At 43.5% G+C, this 24,179-nt stretch overlaps 1 protein-coding gene across 3 annotated transcripts in view; it reads left to right on the forward strand.

Moving 5' to 3' along the window:
* LOC126278342 (3-hydroxyisobutyryl-CoA hydrolase, mitochondrial) overlaps nt 1-24,179 on the forward strand; it is a 44,865-nt gene that overhangs the window by 15,085 nt on the left and 5,601 nt on the right. The window lies entirely within an intron of this gene.

Below are 24,179 nucleotides of genomic sequence, written 5' to 3' on the forward strand. Positions count from 1 at the left end.
AAGAGGTTGGCACAACAGGCCATGTCAAACCAGATAACACAACTTACATAAAACTGAACATCACAGCCACATTTCTCTTATACACAAGAAATGTCTAGTATAAAGATATGACAACAATAAAAAATAAATTTGGGTAACAAAATACAGAAAAAGTGGAAACAGTGTGTCATGTTACTAACTTCAAAAGGACACTTAACCCAGAAGCACTTAAAAATGAAATAAGTGGACTAATATACATAGTCAATTAAATTAGGCATTGCAAGATGACACATTCAGCTAATTCTTTGTAACCATCTGCAAAGCAGAACACAGTCAGTTAAACAGGAGTGTTTCACTCAGGGAGTCTTAAGCACAGGGCATGCAGCACAAGCTACAGGCACTGTCCAAGCACGTCAACCAGAAGATTTCCACAGGTACCAGGTACAAAACCGACTGGAACCCTCTCATCGGCACTCCTTTCTCTATGTTGTCCTCCCTCTTTGACTGCCATTGGACTGCCCCATTGCCATTGGACTGCCCCATTGCTCATATCATTCATCCTCACAATATGCCACCAGCCACCAAGTGTCTTCCCCGTGTCATTCCCTACAAAGTACAGCCCTTCTTGCTGCCTAGGTGTCAGTCATTCTGCTGCTCTCTGCAAGACTCCACTCCTGTCTTTATCTTGTGGACAGCAGTGATGCTAGCTGTGGGGCCTTTAAAGTCTCCAGTGCCTTGTCACCCACAATAAGAAAACTGCCTGCTGATTTTTGGCATCATCTGCTGAACAGCTTTGGACTTCCACTGTACCACAATTATCACGGGCCCCAATGAAACTAGTTTAGTGTCCCCCTTTCCTGTTTTTAAACAAGGGAGGGCTGTCTCACTGTAATGCTAACATATCTCAGGTTGATTTTAGTTCAGTTACAAATTACTTATGTTGCTATAAAGGTATAAAGAACTTTTCCGAAACTGCATCCAACATATAAATACACAAAGCACCTTACAAAACATCTATCAATCATCCAAGGTGTGTGCAAGTTTGAGCTGAGAAATCTGAGCTCAAAACTTTGTTGCTAGTGCAGTTTCCTTTAGAACAGCCTGAACTAGGGCAATAAATCTGAGAATTTGGTAAGGCCCCCAAAACTGTGGTAAGAACTTCTCCGGCTTAACTAAGTCTGCAAAAATTTCTAGGGTAAACTTGATCCCCGATCTCACTTCTATTAGGGTATCTTCCTTTATTATAGTTCTTATATTTTTGCCATATGGTACCCTTAAATGTCTCCTCTGGCCTAATACCATTTCTCCAGACACTCTTAAGAAAATATCTTGTCATGATCTAAAATCTGAATACTGGTTTGATGCAGCTTCCTACACTAGTATATCCTGTACAGTCCTCTTTATCTCTGCATAACTATTGAAACCTACATCCTGCAAGCTACATCCATGTCACCTGTACTGTGTCCATCCTTTGGTCTCTCTCTACAAATTTTACCCACTACACTTCCCTCCATTACCAAACTGACAATCCCTTGGTCCCTTTAATATTTGTAGTATCAAATGGTCGCATCTTTTGATCAAGTTGTGCCATAAATTTTATTTCTCTCTAGTCCCATTCAGTATGTCCCCATTAGTTATTTGATATTCCCATGACCCCATCTAATTTTCAGCATTCTTCTATGGTGCCACATTCCAAACACTTCTATTGACTTCTTGTCTGATCTGTTTACCATCCACAGTTCACTTCTGTATAAGACTACTCTCCAGACAAATATCTTCAGAAAATACTTGATAGTAAATCCTCAGTAGACCACAAATTAGATAGGGATTAATTAATCTGAAAAGCAAACAAAGCCCGATGGAGCGCCTAATGGTTGGCAGCGTTGAAGCCATTCATCAGTCACTGGAATGTCTCATCCTAATGAGTATGACATTGGCATTGGTAAGTGATGAACAGGTGTTTCAAACTGTGGTGACCTGGATGTTTCCATACGGGCAAATAATGATTTGCAAGTAGTATAATAACAAAGCTAAAACAAAAAAGTTTGAATGACCCACGCAATACAGTCTTCTCACATAAGGATACATGAGAAAATTATGTCACTGAGATTACTAGTTTATTTTTTTGTAGTGAATAATATGTGAATTATTCTAAGTCATAAGCTGTTGTCTCTGAAGGTAATGTCTTGAAACAAACATCAAGTCCAAGTCCAACCATCTGAAGAGCTTAGTGTCTTTTGATGCCGTGGTTGGTAGAGACGATGGCTGTGGTAGTGATTGCAGGCTGCTTGTTGCGGGGCTGCTGTGGATGTGGTGACTAGAACTATGGACATTGTGAGAAGCATACCCCATTGTGGCTCCATGAATATAACTGCCTTGCTATTTGCCCGGTGGCATCTTAAGTACACAACCAGCGGACAGATAACCTGCTCGACACTCGATGTGGTGCACAAAGGTAAGGTAGTTTTGTGAATGCAGTACTGCGACAGTAATCTGCTGTAGGCTAACTTGTAAACTTTGTGGATAGTTGGTGTGTGTACACTGATCATCATATTTATTTACGTTTAGCACATACTGGTCACTGTTGTGATTGACAAGCTGCACTTGCCAGCCCAAGTGTATCTATAGAATGGCAACTTGCTGGTATCGGCTATGTTGTCATGTAGTTGTAATCACAGGTGTGAGCCTGGGGATAGGGCATCCACTCCCTCTTAGGGGAGAGATAGAGATGGTGGAACTGCCTTGATGTTGAATGGGGGGGGGGGCTCCAAATGGGACCTAGTAGGTGATGTCCTTGGGTGTTGAGTGCCCTCATCGGTTGTGGCAATCACTGAACTAGTGGCCCTGAGGTCTTGAAGAGCCTTCCTGCTATGGTCAGCCAAGATGTGGCCATGAAACTGAAGCTGGCTTTGAAGGAAACGTATCAGAGCTGAACTGGGAAATAGAAAAAGTGCAGAATCATTGTCGTAGAAGACCAAACTTTCCACAAAAAATTGCAACGGAGGCACTTCCTGGCAAGGGCCAGTGTTTATGCTTATTCCACGAGGGAGCAGCTGAAGGTCTGGGGAAATCATGCTGGCAATCATCATATGTCGTCGTGGTGAATAACAGTACCAACTCTGCATAATGTGAGAGGTGCTTGTAGTTGACCCAGCCGGTGTCACAGGGTGTGACCTCCCTGCGGGTCCGGGGGTTAGAATAGGCCCAAGGTATTCCTGACTCGTAAGAGGCGACTAAAAGGAGTCCCTCCCCCTCAAGGGGGTAGTTAGCACCTGCGTCCGGAGACAGACAGTTTCACGACCTATATTTGCGTTCATTTGGTTTTTCACTTCTTCTGGTTTCTTCCTTCCTTTGGTTGGTTCCTTTCTTTGTTCTTCTGCATCTCGCTGTCTTACTTACTCTTCTCCTTGCCTCCTTCTCCTTGCCTCCTTCTCCTTGCCTCCTTCTCCTTGCCTCCTTCTCCTTGCCTCCTTCTCCTTGCCTCCTTCTCCTTGCCTTCTTCTCCTTGCCTTCTTCTCCTTCTCTGGTCTCCACTTTGGTGTTTGAGACAGTCTGTCCTTTCTTTCCCTCTCTCCTGTCTTTTTCCTCTTCTTCCTTCCTCCCTGTGCGTGCCTGAAGGCCGACCCACGCGTTCGCACGCGTAGCCGGTGACGGGGTAACGCGTAATTCCCCGCCATGGGTAGACAAGTAAGGCACGCACGTACCCCCTGGTAAAGGCCAGGCCCAGGGAGGGGTGATTTGCCTGAGCTGACACCTTCCGACCATGCCGATTGGTCCCTCCGTCCGTTTCTCGGGAGGTGTCACCTGAGGTGTGAACAATCACCTAAGGTGGGAGTGCCCTCTGTGAGGGTCCCCACAAGGAAGGAGCGCACCATCGGAGATGCTGGCAATCATGGGGGATTCCTCCGCAATGGATTTCTCTTCTTCTTCTCTCTCGACTTATGCCCACAAACGGAAACTTGACCAGCCACCAGTGACAAAAGTACTACCGCCTGCCCCACAGTTCCTCGTAGTTTCTCGATCTGAGGACAGAAAGGATTTTTCCTCTGTCAACCCTTTCGTTATCCAGAAGGACGTAGATGCCATAGCCGGATCTGTCAAGTCTTGTACCAGGTTGCGTAATGGTACCTTTTTACTAGAAACTGAGAGCGCCTTTCAGGCACAAAAACTGCTTCGGGCCACACTCCTGTACACGTTCCCTGTCTGGGTGGAGGCTCACCGCACTTTGAATTCGTCTCGTGGTGTGGTCTATACTAGATCACTCGACGGATTGACTGATGAGGAGATTCAGTCTTTCCTCGCTGAGCAGGGCGTGACGGCTGTCCATAGGGTCATGAAAAAGGTCAACAATGACCTTGTACCGACCCGGACACTTTTCTTGACCTTTGATAGTGTTCAGCTGCCGTCGCGCATCAAGGCGAGCTACGAGTTTCTTTCTGTTCGCCCCTATGTCCCGACACCTACGCGCTGCTACCAGTATCAGCGTTTTAATCACACTCGCCATTCTTGTTCCAATGCAGCTACATGTGTGACTTGTGGCAGGGATGCCCATGAGGGTGACTGTCCACCTCCGTCTCCTCGTTGTGTGAACTGTCGCGGTGACCATGCAGCGTCCTCCCGCGACTGTCCCGTCTACAAGGAAGAATGCTGTATCCAAGAAATTCGGGTCAAAGAGAGAGTCTCCACCTCGGCTGCTCGCAAGCTATTCGCTAGTAGGAAGCCCACGTTGCTCCCAGTGGGTAAGTACAGTACTGTCCTCGCCTCTCCTCGGACTACCAGGGAGGTGGCGATGCAGACATGCGATCTGACCTTCAGCACTGCGGTCGTCCGTTCGGCCAATGCTAAGATTGCCCGGTCGACGTCTCCTCTTCCTCCCGTCGCCCCTCCGACAGAAGCTCCTTTCTCAGCTTCTGCCAGGACGAAGACCCATAAGTCAGAAGCACGGGCCTTCAAGAAAGAACCGTCTCGTGCAGACCTTCTATGTACCTCGAACCCTCAGCCATCGACCAATCCGTCCACAAAACAACCTTCCAAGAAGGCTCATAAGAAGCACAGTTCTCCTTCCCCGCACGGCGCATTTCTCCTCCTGCGCCCCTCAGCGGTTGCCGCCCCAGGCCGTCATCCATTTCGCCTGGACGCGCCGCTGGTAGCCGAACATCTGGCCGTTCACCAGCGGAGGAAGCTCCCCCTCCCGGCCATCTTCACAAGATGGCCGATGAACCTATAGAACAAATGGACGATGACTGTCCGCCTCCTGCTAGCGGCGGCAGTGCTCGCTCGAAGCCGGGCCCTCAGAGCGGCCTTCGAGATGACCCCTTCTTGCATCTTCTTCCTCTCACGATGGCACTTATTCACTGGAATATTCACAGCATTCGCTCCAACCGAGCTGACTTGAAATAGCTGCTCCGCTTGCACCGTCCGCTCGTCGTAGCCCTCCAGGAAACGAAGCTACGCCCATGCGATCAAATTGCCTTGGCACACTACACCTCTGTGTGTTTTGACTTACACCCTGTGGCAGGTATTCCGGCTCATGGAGGGGTTATGTTGCTGGTCCGGGATGATATCTACTATGATCCCATCACATTGCACACCGGCCTGCAGGCAGTTGCCGTCCGCATTACTCTCCCCACTTTTACATTTTCCATTTGTACCGTTTACACTCCATCGTCGTCTGCCGTTACCAGGGCAGACATGCTGCAAATTATTGCTCAGCTCCCTGCACCATTTTTGTTAACTGGAGACTTCAATGCTCACCATCCTCTTTGGGGTTCTCCGGCATCCTGTTTGAGGGGCTCCCTGTAAGCAGACGTTTCCAACCAGCTCAATCTTATCTGCCTCAATACTGGCGCCCATACTTTCCTTTCAGACACCTCTCACACCTATTCCCATTTAGACCTCTCTGTATGTACTACCCAACTTGCATGCCGGTTTGAGTGGTATGCGCTTTCTGATATATATTCGAGTGACCACTTCCCTTGTGTTATCCATCTCCTCCATCATACCCCCTCTCCGTGCTCAACTAGTTGGAACATCTCCAAAGCAGACTGGGGGCTCTTCTCTTCCAGAGCGACCTTTCAGGATCAAACCTTCACAAGCTGCGATAGTCAGGCCGCACACCTCACGGAAGTCATTCTCACTGCTGCTGAATATTCCATCCCTCACACTACTTCTTCTCCACGCCGCGTACCGGTCCTCTGGTGGACCGCAGCATGTAGAGACGCCTTATGTGCTCGTCGATGTGCTTTACGCACCTTTAAACGCCACCCTACAGTGGCGAATTGTATCAGTTATAAACGATTACGTGCACAGTGTCGTCGTATTTTTAAAGAAAGCAAGAAAGCCAGCTGGGCTGCTTTCACAAGCACCTTCAACAGTTTTACTCCTCCTTCTGTTGTCTGGGGTAGCCTACGCCGGCTATCTGGCACTAAGGTCCACTCACCAGTTTCTGGCTTGACGGTCACGAATGACATCCTTGTGGCCCCTGAGGATGTCTCCAATGCCTTCGGCCGCTTTTTCGCAGAGGTTTCGAGATCCACTCATTACCCCCCTGCCTTCCTCCCCCGAAAACAGGCAGAGGAGGCTCGGCCACCTAATTTCCACTCCTCGAATTGTGAAAACTACAATGCCCCATTCACCATGCGGGAATTCGAAAATGCACTTGCCCGGTCACGGTCCTCCGCTCCGGGGCCTGATTCTATTCATATTCAGATGCTGAAGAACATTTCTCCTGCGGGTAGAGGTTTCCTTCTTCGTACTTACAATCGCATCTGGATTGAGGGACATGTTCCCGCATGCTGGCGCGAGTCTATTGTTGTACCGATTCCTAAGCCGGGGAAGGACAAGCACTTGCCTTCCAGTTATCGACCCATCTCACTTACCAGCTGTGTCTGTAAGGTGATGGAGCGAATGGTTAACTCTCGTTTGGTTTGGCTGCTCGAATCTCGACGCCTACTTACCAATGTACAATGTGGATTTCGTAGGCGCCGCTCTGCTGTTGACCATCTGGTTACCTTGTCGACCTTCATTATGTATAACTTCTTGCAAAAGTGCCCGACCGCGGCTGTGTTCTTTGATTTGGAGAAGGCTTACGACACCTGTTGGAGGGCGGGCATTCTCCGCACCATGCATTCATGGGGCTTTCGTGGTCGCCTCCCCCTTTTTATTCGTTCCTTTTTAATTGATCGACAGTTCAGGGTACGTGTGGGTTCTGTCCTGTCAGAAACCTTTCGCCAGGAGAATGGGGTGCCACAGGGCTCCGTTTTGAGCGTCGCTCTCTTCGCCATAGCGATCAATCCAATAATGGATTGCCTCCCAGATGATGTATCAGGCTCCCTTTTCGTGGACGATTTTGCCATCTATTGCAGCGCGCAGCGTACATGTTTCCTGGAGCGCTGTCTTCAGCGTTCTCTTGACCGTCTTTACTCCTGGAGTGTCGTCGATAGCTTCTGTTTTTCTTCCGAGAAAACAGTCTGTATTAACTTCTGGCGCTACAAAGAGTTTCTCCCACCGTCCTTACGACTCGGCCCCCTTGCTCTCCCATTCATGGAGGCAACAAAATTTTTAGGTCTTACATTTGACAGGAAACTTAGTTGGTCTCCACATGTGTCATATTTGGCTGCCCGTTGTACCCATTCTTTAAATGTCCTCCGTGTTCTCAGTGGCACGTCGTGAGGAGCGGATCGAACCGTCCTACTTCGCCTATATCGGTCGATCGTCCGCTCCAAGCTGGATTATGGGTGCTTTGTATACTCCTCTGCATGGCCGTCCATCTTATGCCGCCTAAACTCCATACAACATCGGGGTTTACGGCTTGCAATCGGAGCGTTTTATACTAGTCCTGTCGAGAGTCTTCATGCTGAAGCCGGTGAATTGCCACTCACCTACCGGCGCGATATACTGCTTTGTCATTACGCCTGTCGGCTACTGTCAATGCTCGACCACCCATCGTATCGTTCCTTTTTTGACGACTCTCTCGACCGTCAATACAGGTTGTATGTCTGTCCTGCTACCCCCTGGAGTTCGCTTTCGTCGCCTCCTTCAACTCCTTGATTTTTCACTCCCTGCAACCTTTAGAGTGGGCGAGAGCCACACGCCACCTTGGCTCCAGGCTCAGGTTCGCGTTCACCTTGACCTCCGCTCGCTCCCAAAGGAGGTTACCCCCGGTTCAGTATACCACTCCCGTTTTGTCAAACTTCGTTCGAAGTTCATTAATATGACTTTCATTTATACAGATGGCTCTAAGACCAATGACGGGGTCGGGTGTTCTTTTATTGTCGGGGCACAAAGTTTCAAATACCGGCTACATGGCCATTGTTCGGTCTTCATAGCTGAGCTCTTTGCCCTCTACCAGGCTGTTCTTTACGTCTGCCGCCACCGACATTCTGCTTATGTCATCTGCTCCGATTCTCTGAGTGCCATCCAGAGCCTCAGCGATCCGTATCCGGTTCACCCTTTCGTGCACCAGATCCAACGCTCTCTTCAGCAGCTGGTGGCAGACGGGTCTCCAGTTAGGTGTATGTGGGTTCCTGGCCATGTCGGTATCCCTGGGAACGAAGCTGCAGATGCCGCGGCCAAGGCTGCAGTCCTCCAGTCTCGGACGGCTTCTTGTTGTGTCCCTTCATCAGATTGTAACAAGGTCATTTGTCGGCGCATTTTATCGCTGTGGCATGCCGATTGGGCTGCACTTAGGGACAACAAGCTTCGGGCCTTGAAACCTCTTCCCGCAGCTTGGACGTCCTCCTCACGTCCTTCTCGGCGGGAGGAGGTCGTTTTGGCCCGGCTACGAATTGGACACTGCCAGTTCAGCCATCGCCATCTGCTGACGGCAGCGCCGGCGCCGTTTTGTCCGTGTGGGCAATTGCTGACGGTCCGCCACATTTTAACGTCCTGTCCGGATTTTACTACGCTGCGTCTTGATCTTGGCCTGCCATGTACTGTGGATGCCATTTTAGCAGATGACCCAGGAGCTGCTGCTCGCGTTCTTCGTTTTATCATCGTGACACACCTGTCTAAGGACGTTTGATTATGCTGTAATTTTTTAATCCTATGCCTGTTAATACGTCTTTTATAGTGTTGACCCTTTTAGTTGCTGTTTTAACCTTGTGCCTCGCGGTACATTCCTAAATTAGTCAGGGCGCTAATGACCATTGTAGTTGTGCGCACTAAAACCACAAAAAATTAAAAAAAATAAAAAAATATAAAAAAATAAACGGTGTGAATTGTTGGGTAGCATGCTGTGTCTTGAAGAATCTTCCCCCTGAAAATAATGCAGTTGTATGAGAGGTGTTTGTTCATCAAATACTGTGTGACCTGCAGTAATGAAGTTGAAGAGCATTCCATGAATTTCTGTTTTGGAATGTCTGTAATAGGATCCTATGGTGATGAGGGCAGATCCTGGAATAAGTTTGCTGAACTGTATTGATTTGATCAAAAGGTCCTTGGTCTGTTTGGTGAACATTAACTGAAGGAGTGAGTCAAGGAATGTTGGTCTGTGATAATGGAGCAGTGGGTGGGCACCACAGTTGAAAAATTGTCCTCTTCATCCCCAGTATTACGAAGTATGTGCTTTGTTTCCCAAACTATGTAATATCCTGTAGTATCAAGTCTTGAATCTGTATATTCATCACCACTCAACGCTGGAACTGACATTGGTAATGAATAGTCCTGAGAAGTTTCCAACACTTGGGTGATATGTAGGTCTGAGAGGCTATGAGAGCATAATTGTAACAATTGGCCATTGCTTAGTCCATGTCTGAAGTGGCAGTCCTGAAATAATGCCAATTCAACACAGACATGGGCAGAACATCATCTGCAGGTGACAATAACAGTGTTATCAATGATGTCATTGGAGCCATAAAAAATTCTTGGGACCCAAGCTCATGAATCCATGAAAAGCATTCAGGTGAGCCATCTGATAGTGGAGCAACATGTAATATATTATGGAACGGGAGTTTCCATGGAGCCTGTGAGTACATCCACCATCATTGCTTCAGTGTCCATTTGGACAGACCCTAATCATTGGCTGTGTCATATTACACTGCAGGGAAGGCAGTAATTGGCACAGAAAATGAATCATCACAATTGATGGAAACTCCTTCCTCCGAGACTAATGTCTTGGAAGTGGTATCACAGGGGAAACATGGTTTAAGCAATAAGTGTGAGAGCCCATGTTAGTAGGAATTTGTAGATTGGTTCTGTCTGGATGTGGATATGGTCCGTGTGGCAGCAGAAGTACCTTGGGCTTAAGAGTTTGCTGACAAGTGTGAAAGACTTGCAGGAAATCCTGGAGCATCATGGATGGCATTACAGATTGTTTACTGTGCTTATGATCACTGAGAATGTGTGAAGCATAATAGGTGTTTAGTCAGGCCTTTAACTCAACATTTGACAGGTACTAGGATCTACACCAGGATTAAGTCTCTTAAGAATTTGATACATACCAGAGTGGGACTTGAATCCATATTTCATAGTTAATGCAAGCACTCGCCTTAACCACTTCAGCTGTTTGAACAAGCTTTCTGGACTGACCCACACCTCCATATGTCACCATGTGTCCACCCCCTGCACTCACAGTTGCTGTGATTTCTGCACAAGGAAAGACTTATTTGTTATTTTCACAACCTGTCTAGGCGTGTAATATTATTTTGTGATTAAGATGACCATGCACCTAAAGTGGGAAATCTGGGTTTGAGTCCCTGTCTAGCACAAATTTTCATGTGTCACCAATAAATTGTGCAGCTGAAGTCTAATTCTATTTGCAGTTGCGAATGCATTTCTTCTATTTCATGCATCTGCAGATTGTAGCAATGTCTGTTCCCTCAGATATGCATGCATGTCTGAGGGGCTTTTCATAATATACTATAAAACACAGATACTGAAAAAGAATAGGCTACTTGAAATGCAGATGCAGTGTTGTCCTTACCTGGGGTAGGGTAACCTCCAGCTGGGTGAAAGTTTTCGGAAGTAGTTCCTGTTCTTGATGAAGTTGCTAGAAGGTGAGCAGTAACTGCATCAACATGTCCAGTTGGTGTTGCCGTACTGGAATAAGAATATTTGATTAGTATAACTGGAAATTGTGCTGCCAAATTGTACTGAAGTTTTGAAAATGTCTTTGTATGAGCCATCTACTCTGGGAATGTATGTAAACATCGGAGTCGTAACAATCTCGTCATCATTGAATAGTGGACTGAAACTTTGGGTCCAGTTATCTTCATGGCTATTAATTGTAGTGACCTGATTGCAGCCACACTTGCAGATGATGATTCCCAAGTAGTGTAATAACAGAACTTTATTTCTGACACAAAGAAGGAATAGAAGTAATTCACTGTCAAATGCTCACAGTGACACTAAAAAAGCTTAACTCCGTCCGACAGGCCTCAGAAGGCCCAACAGTACTGACCTAGCGTCGTGTCATCCCCAACTGTTAGGCATCATTGGATGTGAATGAGGAGGGGCATTTGGTAAGCACACCGCTCTCCCAGCCATTTTCAGTTTTTGTGACCACCACAAAGATACTAGTCTGTATAAATGTGAAAGACACATGCAGTACAGCCTTTACAAATTGGGAGTCATAAGAAAATTATAAATCACTGAGGTTATTAGTGTGTATTTGTTGTAATGAACAACACTTGGATTATTCTAAGTCTAATAGGAAGGTATCTCTGAGGGCAGGGCTTGATACAAGAACCAAGTCTAACTTTTAAGTTCAACCAGCATACACCATCTAAGGTGCCCACTATCCATTGAGGCCATGGACAACAGAGGCTACAGCCCTAGTAGCAAGTACTGATTTTCATTGCAGGGCAGCTGAGGAGCCTCTGTGGTTGGTGCTGCAGTTGGAACTCTGGGTGCTGTAAGTAGTAGATATCATTGTGACTCAGTAAATATAACAGCCTTACTAACAGCTGGGTGGCATCTTAAGTACACACCCAGCAGATGGATACCTGCTCTGTGCTGTCAATGGTAACATGATCCACATAGATAATATAGATAATATGGTACTACAAATGCGGTATTACTGGTGCCAATCCAAGCGCCATGGATTATGATGCTGGCACCATTTGTTGCCAGGAAATCCGCTGTAGGCTGGCGTATAAACACTTTCCTGGTTGGTTGGTTGGTTGGTTGGTTGGTGTGTGTGTGTGTGTGTGTGTGTGTGTGTGTGTGTGTGTGTGTGTGTGTGTGTGTATTTGCAGATATAGCACAAACAACCAATGGCCACCTGCGGTGTAGCTGCATGGGTGGGAAACAGCTAAGAAAACCTTTAAAAGGCTTCCATGCAAACAAATATGTACTTGTGTCACAAATGTGAAGGAGGAAACGGACCCACAAAATCTACTTGTCTTTCCTGATTGCATCCCTGTTGGCTGTGTAACATTGGGGGGGGGGGGGGGGGGGGGGGGGGGAAGGGGAGATTACTAATGGACCAAGTTCTATAAATCTGTACCATCACCAGAACCCATAACATTCCAAATATAATTATCAAGGATTTTGACAAGAGTTTTCTTTACTGCTGTCAAAATAAGTTAGGCAGGGACTAAGAACTTCTGGCAGAGATCGTCCCTGGCCATGAAATACAAAATTCCATCATTCAACAAATATGGTGTAGCCTCTTCTCCTCTGGATAACTTGTCTGTTATCTGTCTCATAGTTTCATCATTCTCTGATATCTGTTACTCCATTCAAACAAAGCCAAAATGCCCCTAAAATTGGATTAATGATATTAGAATTTAGGAGCTGCTCCCCCTCCCTTATGGCTACATCTACCTTAAAATCATCTGGTTCAGTCTTACTTTAGACTACCTGTAATTAGATTATCAGTGACACTAACAAGATTGACTTGAAACTGAAATTTTGAAATATGGTTAGTCTAGTTTGCTATCCTACCAGCACATGCATGGGTAAGCTCAAACCCAACTCAAGGCCTGATTAGCAGTTTGGGAACTTGGCAAAAACAACACGAGTAGTGTCGGCAACTCATACACAATATTTTCCCTTAAGAGATGACGACCCAGAGGAGACATAGAATACAGTTCCTCCATCTTCTTCATCATCTTCAGTAGTAGAGCTGTAACATCAGTCAGTGAAACATTAGTCTGTTCAATGAATAGGGTGTACACCAAAGCTTTGTTAAGCACTTCAGAAGCAGCTTTCTGAGACACCTTCCATTTAAACTTGTGCCCTTTTTTCCAATTCATTCAGGAGCATGGCTTTCAGATTAAAATTTGGAATAAATTTTCGAAAGAAAGACAGAGAGAGAGAGAGAGAGAGAGAGAGAGAGAGAGAGAGAGAGACTAATAATATTACTATTTTCTTTGGTTTCATCAGCAGTGGGCTTACCCTTCATTGCCTCAGTCTGACTTAAGTCACCCTAACTCTGTCTAGGGCACCTTATGACACAAAAACATCATCTATGTAAATGCAAACTCAACCTAAGCAAGTTTTATCAATAAACCTGCTCTCCCTTAATTGAGTAAACTCTTCCATCAGGTGATGTTTCTCCCCCCCCCCCCCCCCAATTGCAGATGAAATTGCTCTATTGTCTAGGAAGCATATCTCAACATCTAAATTTGACATCCAAAGACATAAACTCCAGCAATTGGGACATAACAGAGGCTTTGATTGTGAGGCTAAAGTGTAATGGATTACATTTGAAGAGATCACAATTAGTAGTAAATGTTGTAATATATTTGGATCCCCCATCAACCACAATCTAATAGTAAGCTTGGTTGAGAGTCAAGGCAGAAACAACTTGTACACCCACATACCAACAAAAACAGATGTACATAACTGCAGTGGAATAGACCTAAGTACCACCTGCTTATTTAGCTCAGCCTTGATGTGCCATAATCATTTGGCACCATGAAAATAGGTTCTGAACAGGGTGAGTTTGAGGGGTGGGTCATGCCCTGTTCAAATATTTCCTCTATGACACACTTCCATTCTTTCATAATCACAGGGGATAAATAATGAGGTCATTTTCTCAATGGAATTGTATACATAAGCTCAATCGTTATAAAAAATGAGACTCAATAACCCCAGTTTTATCAGTAAGCCCATCTGTAAATTCAATAAATACACACAGCTATTTCTTCTAATCCAGTAGCATATGATCCAACATTACAGTACTATCAATACTTTCCTTTACCTAGGTAGAAATTGATGGATACTTCATATGTACGCAAAATAAAAAGGTGTGATCTTTACAAAATTTAAATGTAAAGTAGTCCTCCCTCATTTGAGATTATCCTGGTATTGTGGATAACGTCTGAACCAAAAATGAACTCGGTAGACAACCCTTGAGCTGAGCTGTTTGTAATATAACAACACAGGTAAATTTTCGAATACGCAGTTTTATCTTCACCCAACCTAATGTGTGCACTGAAGTGGAATTAACTAGGGCATATGAGACTGATGCTGGGTCCAAGTTCGGCTAGCCACAGTCAGATTGGTGAATAAGAACAACCATATCGCAAGATGGGAACAAAACTACCAGTATCCAAAAGAGCACAAAGTGGCTTGTTATTAATTTCACCATATATGAATGAGGTCCAGTTTTGCTGTTGAGCCTGCATCCCTTTACCCATACCTAGAGCTGTAATTGACACCCCTCATCTTAGTTTCATCCTTGATTCTCTATTATCTTGTCTCCCTTGTGGACAACACTGTCTAAAATGTCCCTGGTCTTCACATGCCAAATAACTGACATGTCTCATGCACTGTAGGCAGGACCTTTCACCTGCTCTACCACCAGTAGTCGCTACTCCCTGCCTGCCAACGATGACTGATGTACCTAATTCCATTAATTTTTTAAACCGAGGCTTCCAAATACAATAAGCTCTTGGGAGGTTGGGCAATAATTAATGGCAACCTATTCAGTGTATAATTCTCCTCTCCACTGTCTAATATTATGTCCTGTTCCATATACGAAATACAAGGCACGTGCTGTGTATTTTACTCTGTTCATGTACTCATCAAAGTGTCCCCATCACATATTCACAACCATAATCCATAGCAATCAGCTGTCACGTTGCACTTCTGGAAATTCCTCTTTGCAGATCTGTCTAGGGAACTTCCAACTGTTTCCTATGATACAGTGGTCCTAGCCATTCCCTGGGCTAACCTCGCCTTTATTTTGGGTACTGTATTTGCAGGATTTCAATAACCCAAAGCCTGAATACTTCTTTATGCTCACTAAGTGGAAAAAAATAAAAAAAATCATCGTAAGTGAAATAGCATCGACCAAAAATGTTTCCCCTTCCTTCATTATTCCCGAAAAGGACATGATACATTGAAAACTTCACCCCACTAATTAATATCAACAGAAAGATCCCCTACTTCCCGATCATGGTTACCTTCACCATCCTGCTCCGTGTTTACCAAGCCCCTATTATCCTGTACTGAAATGATAGTATGCCATTTAGCACTAACTCTACCTGTGCAGCTGTTGCCTTGAGACACTGGGCTACATATATTTGACCCCCCTCCTTACATAGAACTTCAAAGCACACAAACATTCACATAATGTGCTATCCGGCCTGCAACCTCCTCAGTTGGGACCACGAAGGCACTTTCCTTTCCAGAATGAATTAATCTCGCTCATGGCTAATTGAACAGCGGCACCGTTATTCCACAGAGTTTAACCGAATTGATTCTGGCTAAGCTTACTGGATCAACTCAGGTGCCGTAATTCTAGGACCCTGCATATGAATTGATTGATTGGTTGATTGATTGATTTAGCCATGGAGACAAAAAAAAAGTGATCCTAGACACCTGTTATCCACACAGAAACTGCGTTTGTTGTACTAAATCTTTCTCTGTCAGTGGACAAGAGCCAACTAGTACCCATAAAGATTAGTGCAAGTCCCTTTCCTATATCTGTGTTAGCCACAATTTCTTCAGGAATTAATGACAAAAATGTGGCATCTTTTGGTCCCCAGTGCTTCACATCAGAAGATTAAATGTGGAGCAATATCATCCTCCATACCATATAATTCACAGTTAGGTGCTACTTTTCTCCACCTATCAGGTGCAGATGTTTCCTGAAGTTCCCTTGGCCAGTCATTAGACCTCCCATGAGTTTAATCTGCTTCCTGTTCAAGACCAGGATTTCAGAACTTCTCTTAAAACATGATTTCAGCATCATTAGCTTGCTATATTTTTGTTTTTTTCTGAGTTTTAGTGAATATTTTGCATGCTGCCTACTGATCCAGTTATGTAGCTTAGATTCTACCATCATCCTAGTGATAGTTAAGTCAGGTTGGGGTTCAACAAATTGAGTTATTGCCCCTGTGCTGGCCCACCTATCAGCTTGTATGTTACCTGTAATTTATGAGTGCCCAGGCACCCGTAGCAGGTTTACCTAATTGCTTTCTCCACCATCACAAGGATTTCATGGCATTCTACAACGATCTTTATTTAATTACACAGGCTGATGGAGATTTCAGAGCTGCTTGGCTGTCTGAATGAAAGTAGATGCTATGATCCTTGTAATTTCTATGTAGATTCTGCTCTTCACATAATGTGATATTGAATATCTCTACCTGGAATATTGTAGCCAGCTCCCCTAGGGAGATTGCACTCCATAATTGAGGCTGCACCTCATGTGCCTTTAGTACAGCACTTTTGTCTGATTTTAACCCATCAGTAAACCAGACGAAAGCTATCATGTATGTTTCACAACTCCCTATTTACTATGGTTACAGAGGAAGGTTTATTGAAGCAGCTGGAAGTTCTTGTATAGCCTTGACCATGACCAGTGATACCATAGGCCAAGTCATTATCCCAAAGTCACTACATCTAAGGAACATCACTAACAGCCATATCTGCAAGAGCACAGAGGCAGAAAGACACAAATTCTGCATTTAGTTTTACTCTGTAGTTACGCCACACACACACACACACAACACACTCACACTTTCCTTCTCTAAATATACCTGGTATTAATATGTTACAATAATGACAATAAAATTTGCTCAAAGGCAAAAACTCAGGCAAAAAAAAGAAAAGAAAAGAAAGACAAGTGGTAGCAAGGTGTCACGCCACTAACTTCAGCTGGAAATCGGAGCCACAATCACTATAAATTGAAATAAGTGAACTAAGATACATAATCATTTAACATTAAGCATGGCCGGATAGTGCGTTCATCTAACTCATTGTAATCGCAGAAAAAAGCAGGGAATTGTCTGTTAAACAGTAGTACTTCATTTGGGTATCTTAAATACAGGACACACAGCACAAAGGTACAGGCACACCTTTCATAAGAATCTTGCAGACACCAAGAACAAAATCAACTACATCATTGGTACTCTTCTGTGCTGTTGATGTTTTCTGCTGTTGCCCCTAGCTAAACTCCTCTAACAGTGTAGGTGCCCAGTTCGTTCTATTGCTCTCTGCAAGTCTCCACTCAGTTGCTCTTGCCACTGCTTCGTGGACACTCAGGGCACTAGGTGCAACCCCTTCTATATCTTACACTTAATCTCATCAGCAGTGAGAAAACTGGCAGCTGATTTTGGCACAGTGATTACAATAAGGATCCTTTTCCATCACCATGCAGGTATGGTATAGTATTTAAGTGATTTCTATATCATTGGAACTTTTGTTGGGTGACTCGAAAGTATGGGGATGGTGTTTTCAGACATCACTTACACCTCACCAGAGTCTGCTGCAGGATGCAACATAATGGCAGTGTGTCTTGTAGACAGCAACAGTTCACAGAAAAGCAACCCAGACTGCTGAATTCTTTGTGAATGTGGTTCTGTGCATTTAGGTCAGTGGTGTTATACATTATCAACAATGTGCCACAATGTTGAAACATATTGGGCAGAGGAAAAATGGAAACTCACTGAATAGAATGCTGTTTCGTTCTCTCATAAGTTCCAACTGTATCAGGAGACGCACGCACGCGTACACGCATTCAAAGTACGATACAATACAAAACAATTTCTCGTGTGTACTGGGTAGTGAACTGATGGCATGGAAAGATAACTCAAAGATGTGCTTCCTGATTTCTACTGTGTTCAAAATTGTTGTTTTATAACATAGACATTTATGCATAATAATATGTAACAGATCGTTCTGCTGTGTAATGTTCTATTGTTCTGCTGTGTAATTTTATTATTGGTATTTCTTTCTTTCTAACTCCGCCCCCCCCTCCCACAAAGCTCAGTTAAAGGAGACAGTACCTCTTCTATTCTTTGACCAGATTACTCCTTGACATTCTGTCCAATGTGCTTTGGATTTACTGGGAGGATGCATTGCAGCTAGACCAAGTACTTCCATTACAGTTTCAGATACAAAGTCCCCACCGTAATTTGATTCCCTCACGTTGAAAGGATACTGGAGTTGAATGTGGATTAGAAAATAGAAAATACAGGTTATTGAAATACACTGTTCCATTAATAGTTCTGTGTATTCATGGATTCATTTGTAGTAACAGCAATGCTCAAGCATTGAAGCTTTTGAATTGAACTAATATAGTTCCACCTCTCGATTAATACTGACATTTCAAAGCCACTCAAAAGGCTCACGAACAGATGATGCCAGGCCATCAGTTAATCTGATTATGTAAATTTGAATTCCATGTAATATATTAAAAACAAAGATTCCAAGACTTACCAAGCGGGAAAGCGCCGGCAGACAGGCACATGAACAAAACACACAAACACACACACAGAATTGCTAGCTTTCGCAACCGATGGTTGCTTCTTCAGGAAGGAGAGGGAAAGACGAAAGGATGTAGGTTTTCTCCCTTAAAACCTACATCCTTTCGTCTTTCCCTCTCCTTCCTGAAGAAGCAACCATCGGTTGCGAAAGCTAGCAATTCTGTGTGTGTGTTTGTGTGTTTTGTTCATGTGCCTGTCTGCCGGCGCTTTCCCGCTTGGTAAGTCTTGGAATCTTTGTTTTTAATATATTTTTCCCATGTGGAAGTTTCTTTCTATTTTATTGAATTCCATGTAAGATACGTTGACTTGATCTCACAATGTACTGTGGACATCCAACATATTGTTGGTGGTAAAAACATACCAGGAGACAAAAGGACTTGGTTTTGAAGCTGTGGTCCATGCTCAAGACGGAACTGATGAAGTTAAATCATTCCTTACTCCTACATCCTATCTGCAGTTTTGACAATTAAGAATTTCACTTAACAAATTCAGAACTGTATTGTGAGATTTCAACTTTTAATAAACAACCATTTTTCACACCAGACTGTTGATAAAGCAAGCATTTGTTTAGCCTGACATAGACAAATTGTGGTCTACAAAGTAATATTTGTCAACAAAATGAGATACACCACCATGTACCAGCCCACTGTGGTATGTTCTTATGATTTCTTGCCAACCCAGCATTTTTGACCATACATGTGATGCTCGGCAGGAGTTGAAAATTTTTATATTTCTTGCATCAAGCCCATTTGATAGAAGACACCACAGACACAATAGTTGCTTAACTTTAGTGTCTCCCCCCCCCCCCTCCCCCCAATTGATGGATTGTGTGATTTGGTGTACGACCCGACTTCATAACAAATCGAAGCAGACTATTTGACTTCCAACTTCCATTTATTTGTAACTCTCAGAGAAATGACAAACTGCCTGTTGGTATCTGTCTTGGGGTTGTTTGGATGACGTCTGTTTGGTAATTTTTCTGATGTTTTTGTGGCACGAGTGGCTGGCATTTTGAAAGCTTCATGCTGACTGCTGGTGGTAGACTGGAGTGGACCTTGCGGCCCAGATTATATTTACCTGACCTGCCAATGCCCAAGGTCTTTTGCGTGGTCATTTCCACTGTGGTTGTTCCCTTGCTACCTGCAGTGGTTGTTTGCTGCAGCGTAAGAATCCAGGATCCATTCACCTTGAGGCTTTCTTCTTTCTTGTTGAAATTGTTGGCACGTTTGTGTGTTTCTATAACTTCTCTGAAAAAGTGGGTGTGATATCTCATCTCTAAAGGAAGAACTTCTTTGTCTGCGAATTTTACTATGTGGTCAGTCTCTCTCAGCACGTGCTATGCCACAGTCAGTTTTGCACCTTGCCCAACCAGTATTGCTGCTTATGTTAAGGGATTCTGGTGTTGAGTGATCATTCAGTCATTTTAACATAGACTTTTCCACTTGTATATAGTATGCAGGTATCCCCAACATTGAAATTTGCTCACTTTTCTTCTTTGCCAATCTGAGGCACTCTTTGATCTTCTTTATCAGTTAATAAATGGTTTTTATGCTGTGTTTGCACAATATACCATCGATTCTCTCTGTCACTTGGGAATATATGGCAGAAGGGCCATACCAGACATTTCTTTTCCTGATGTGTCGCTTCGCCAAGTGTTTGATTTGGGTGACCGCTTATGAACTGGTGGATTTTTTTTATACACACTGTGTCTCAAATTTTCACCCTTCCTCATGACCAGCACATCTAGAAGGGGTAGCTGTTGGCCCTTTTTTACCTGCATGATAAATTTTGTGTTGGCTGGGGGGCTGTTCAGGTATTTTAGGAAGTCACCGAGCTGTTCCTCACCATGGCACCACACAACAAAAGTACTGCTTGATGTATCTGTACCACACCTTAGGTATCCCAAGTCTTTTGCCTGTGCTTAAAAATGTTCTATGAAGAAGCTGGCCAATGTGGACAAAGTCAACTACCCACGGTGACGCCTTCCAACTGTTCATAGAAGTTGTCATTCTGCATGAAATAGCTCGTGGTTGGACATGCATGAAAGAGCCTGGTGATGCCATGCTGGAAAATGATACTGATGCACTCCAGAGAGTTACTGAGTAGCACTTTGGTAAACAAGGAAATGGTGTCAAGACTGATCAGGTTGTTGTTTGGTCTAAGTTTTAGTTTCTTCAACTTCTAAGTGAAATGTCCTGAATTGTTTATGTATGTGTCAGTCTTTCCTATCTGTGACTGGAGCAGAGAGGCTTAGTGTTTCGCCAGTTTATACATTGGTGAGCCAGTAGCACTAACAAAGTCTTAATGGGACATTACTCTTATGGATCTTTAGTAATCCATGCAGCTCAGGTGGTAGGGCTTGTATTTTGCACAGATTCCTCTGTATGTTCACTAAGAGAGGAGGAGGCACCTTCATTAACTAATGTGTATTTCATGTGGTCTGCTGCATCAGATCTGTGCTTAGTTTTCAGTATGTCATCAACTCTAATAGGTCTTGGATCTTATGCTCACAATCTTCGGTCTTCATTATGGCGGTCGCATTCCCCTTATCGGCAGGCAGTACCAGTGCACTCTTGTCAACATGAGGACCCTTGATAGCTTTTATCCCTTCTTTCTTCAGGTTATGAGCTGGTGGTTTAGCTCAGCACTGTATCCTGGCAGTTTCAGTGTGTGCTTTCTCAGCTCTTTCACAAGGAAGTGTCCAAATGGTCGCTTCGGTATTAACATGTCATCGCCTGTAGGTATATCCTGAGAACTATATCACTTTGTCAACAAGTGGCCATGAAACCCTTAAAAATGTTGTCTCAGAAATATTTGGTATGAACAGGATTTGAGAAATTTTATACTGTTCCACAACTGATAGCTTAGTGGAACATCTTCACTACCCATTAAAAGTTGTCTTCAGATGCCATACCTTCAATTTCTGAACTGAAAATCTAGATATTGTCTTGCAGTAATTGTGGATCTCTCTTGGCATTAACTTCAGTGCATCATCTTCTGAACTGGGTATGTTAGCGATAACTATACCTTCTCAGGAGGATGTTTTTTTGATATGTGGAACAGTTCCATCAAAACATCAATATTGGTCCATTCAGTGTGACTACATAAAATGTGACAACTTCTGGTGTAAGTGTACATGGAACCTTCAGCACAATCTGAAACAGCAGACGAATGTCTATTCTCACAGTGGAACTTGTGACTGAAGTACATCAAAGACCATATGTAGGAACTCACATATAGACAATCCTACTGAAATGCTGACAGGCTCCAGCCCTCCATTGAGTATGCTAGTGCTTTCAAAGTATTGTCCAGTAGTTGCATGGTCTGGATGGTGCACATGCTTTGACCCAAAGTGTTGCTGGCAACTGAATCTACACATACCAAAAGTTGGCTTTGTCGTGTAAAGTAATGATGATGTGATGTCATTTGTGTATAAACAAAGAGAACAGAAGACTGTCAATATTTCTTTTGCATCTGTATTAGTTTTAGGAATGTAGGTTCTGGTGGCTGGTAGATCTACAGTGTAGCCCAAGGTCTAGGTTAGCTTGGAAGGTGACAGTTTTGTTGCGAGTTATCAAAGCCAGCTAAAGTAAACACAAAATGTGAAATATGGCAACATACTCATTGTTAGTGTAGCCCCAGATTTTAATTAAGCATGAGCTGTCACATTCCACTGTTATCTTTAATTGCTTCATTGGAACTCCTCATTTGCACTTTGATGACAAATTAAAAAAAAAAGAATCTGCAGCAACACAGCAACTTCTATTTTTGCAAAATATGACTTTAAGTACTGCATATATTACCAGTATTGGCTGAGTGAAATGTTTAACTTCTTGTCAAATAGTACATTCTTGTGAATCCAATGGTAATGATTTTCTGTCTTACAGTATTGTTTCTGTGTTACTTGTGATATTGTATTCTTCAAATTTATTAGCCTTTGAACATTGATAGTAGCCAAATCCAGAGATTGAGGTGTGTAATCTTGATGGATGGTAGAACAAAACAGTCTCCATATTTTAAAATCTCCTTGTTTTTAGCTGTTTTTGTTGGGGTACTGCTTTTAAGTGTGGATTTGCCCCAGAATATTATCACACATTACATTGATGAAATAAAGCCCACAGAGTAAGCTCACCTCCTGATGCAGTCATTGTCATAGTCGGTAATTGCACATATGGTGAATTTGGTTGAACTTCAGCATTTTAGAATTTGTAACAGCCAGTTCTTGTCAGTATACACATCAAAGAATTTTTGGACAAATAGTTTTAGACACGTGCCGTCTGCCATGGTCTATTTTTAGCCCTCTTGTTTGTTATATCCTGCCTTGTACAGAATTGAATGCATTGTTTTTCTACTGAATGACACACCATTTGATGAAAACAAATGAAGGCTTTTGATGAAAATTTCATTTATCATTTTATTTTGCTGCTTCTTTACTAGGCTTGATTGTGATGCTTGTGTTATCAACAAATACAACTGTTTCAGCTATTAGAATTAGATGGGAGGTTATTTGTGTATATTGAGAGTGGGTTCGATTTAGAATCTCTTGGTGTAACTCATAATTAGGCCTATAGGTCAAAATGGTATTGAATGATGAATGGTAACTGTTTTTATTACTCTTATTCACAAGTGAAAGCTATAATTGACAACTACTAAACTGCTCTGTCAAAAACATTAAAACAAAATATAAATGAGTACAAGAAACTCATTATGTAAATTGGTGGTGGATGGATGAGAAAGGAAAGGGAAGGAACTATTGATGTCAGCTGCATCTGACTTTATGCGGAATCACTGGTGACAAGTGAAAACATTTGCTGGACCGGGAATTGAACCCAGGATCACCTGTTTACTATTCTGTGTCTGGGTGGTGTAGTGGTCAACTGCCTAGTAAGCAGAAGATCCCGGTTTCAAATCCTGGTCTGGCACTCATTTTCGCTCATTGCCACTGATGCCACACAAAGGACAAAGGCCTGATGCATCTGACATCAGTTGTTCCTTTCCTTTCCTTTCCTTTCCTTTCCTTTCCTTTCCTTTCCTTTCCTTTCCTTTCCTTTCCTTTCCTCCACCTCCAACTTACATAATATGTATAACAGCTGCATATTCTGCATGGTATCTGTTCTTTTGGACATGCCAAAAGGAACAGACAATACATTCAGGTAACAAAAACAAAGCCATTGGACCAAATAATAATTAATATTCCATTTGCTCTCCATAGCAGGTGTCTCCCACAAATCTATTGGAACACTAGGTGTTCTCCCCCCCCCCCCCCCCCCCCCCCCCCAATGATACATTATGAAAACCATCAATGTGACCCTTTGCGTCCTGTCAGCTTTTAAATATCATATGAACCAAATACTCATTATACTTGGAAAGCCATAACTTTTTAAGTTTCTCAAAAAGGATCCTGCAATTTGCTTAGCCAGTGCCTTAAGCAGATCATTTGTAGTAGCCAAACTTTTGTTGTCTACCTGTTCCATTGTCACTCAGTGACTTAGTGGGTCAGTGTCAAATTAAAATTCCAAAGATCTCAAGTTGTCCTCA

This window comes from Schistocerca gregaria, chromosome 1, assembly GCF_023897955.1.
Source record: "Schistocerca gregaria isolate iqSchGreg1 chromosome 1, iqSchGreg1.2, whole genome shotgun sequence".
In the NCBI taxonomy this organism is placed as follows: domain Eukaryota; kingdom Metazoa; phylum Arthropoda; class Insecta; order Orthoptera; family Acrididae; genus Schistocerca; species Schistocerca gregaria.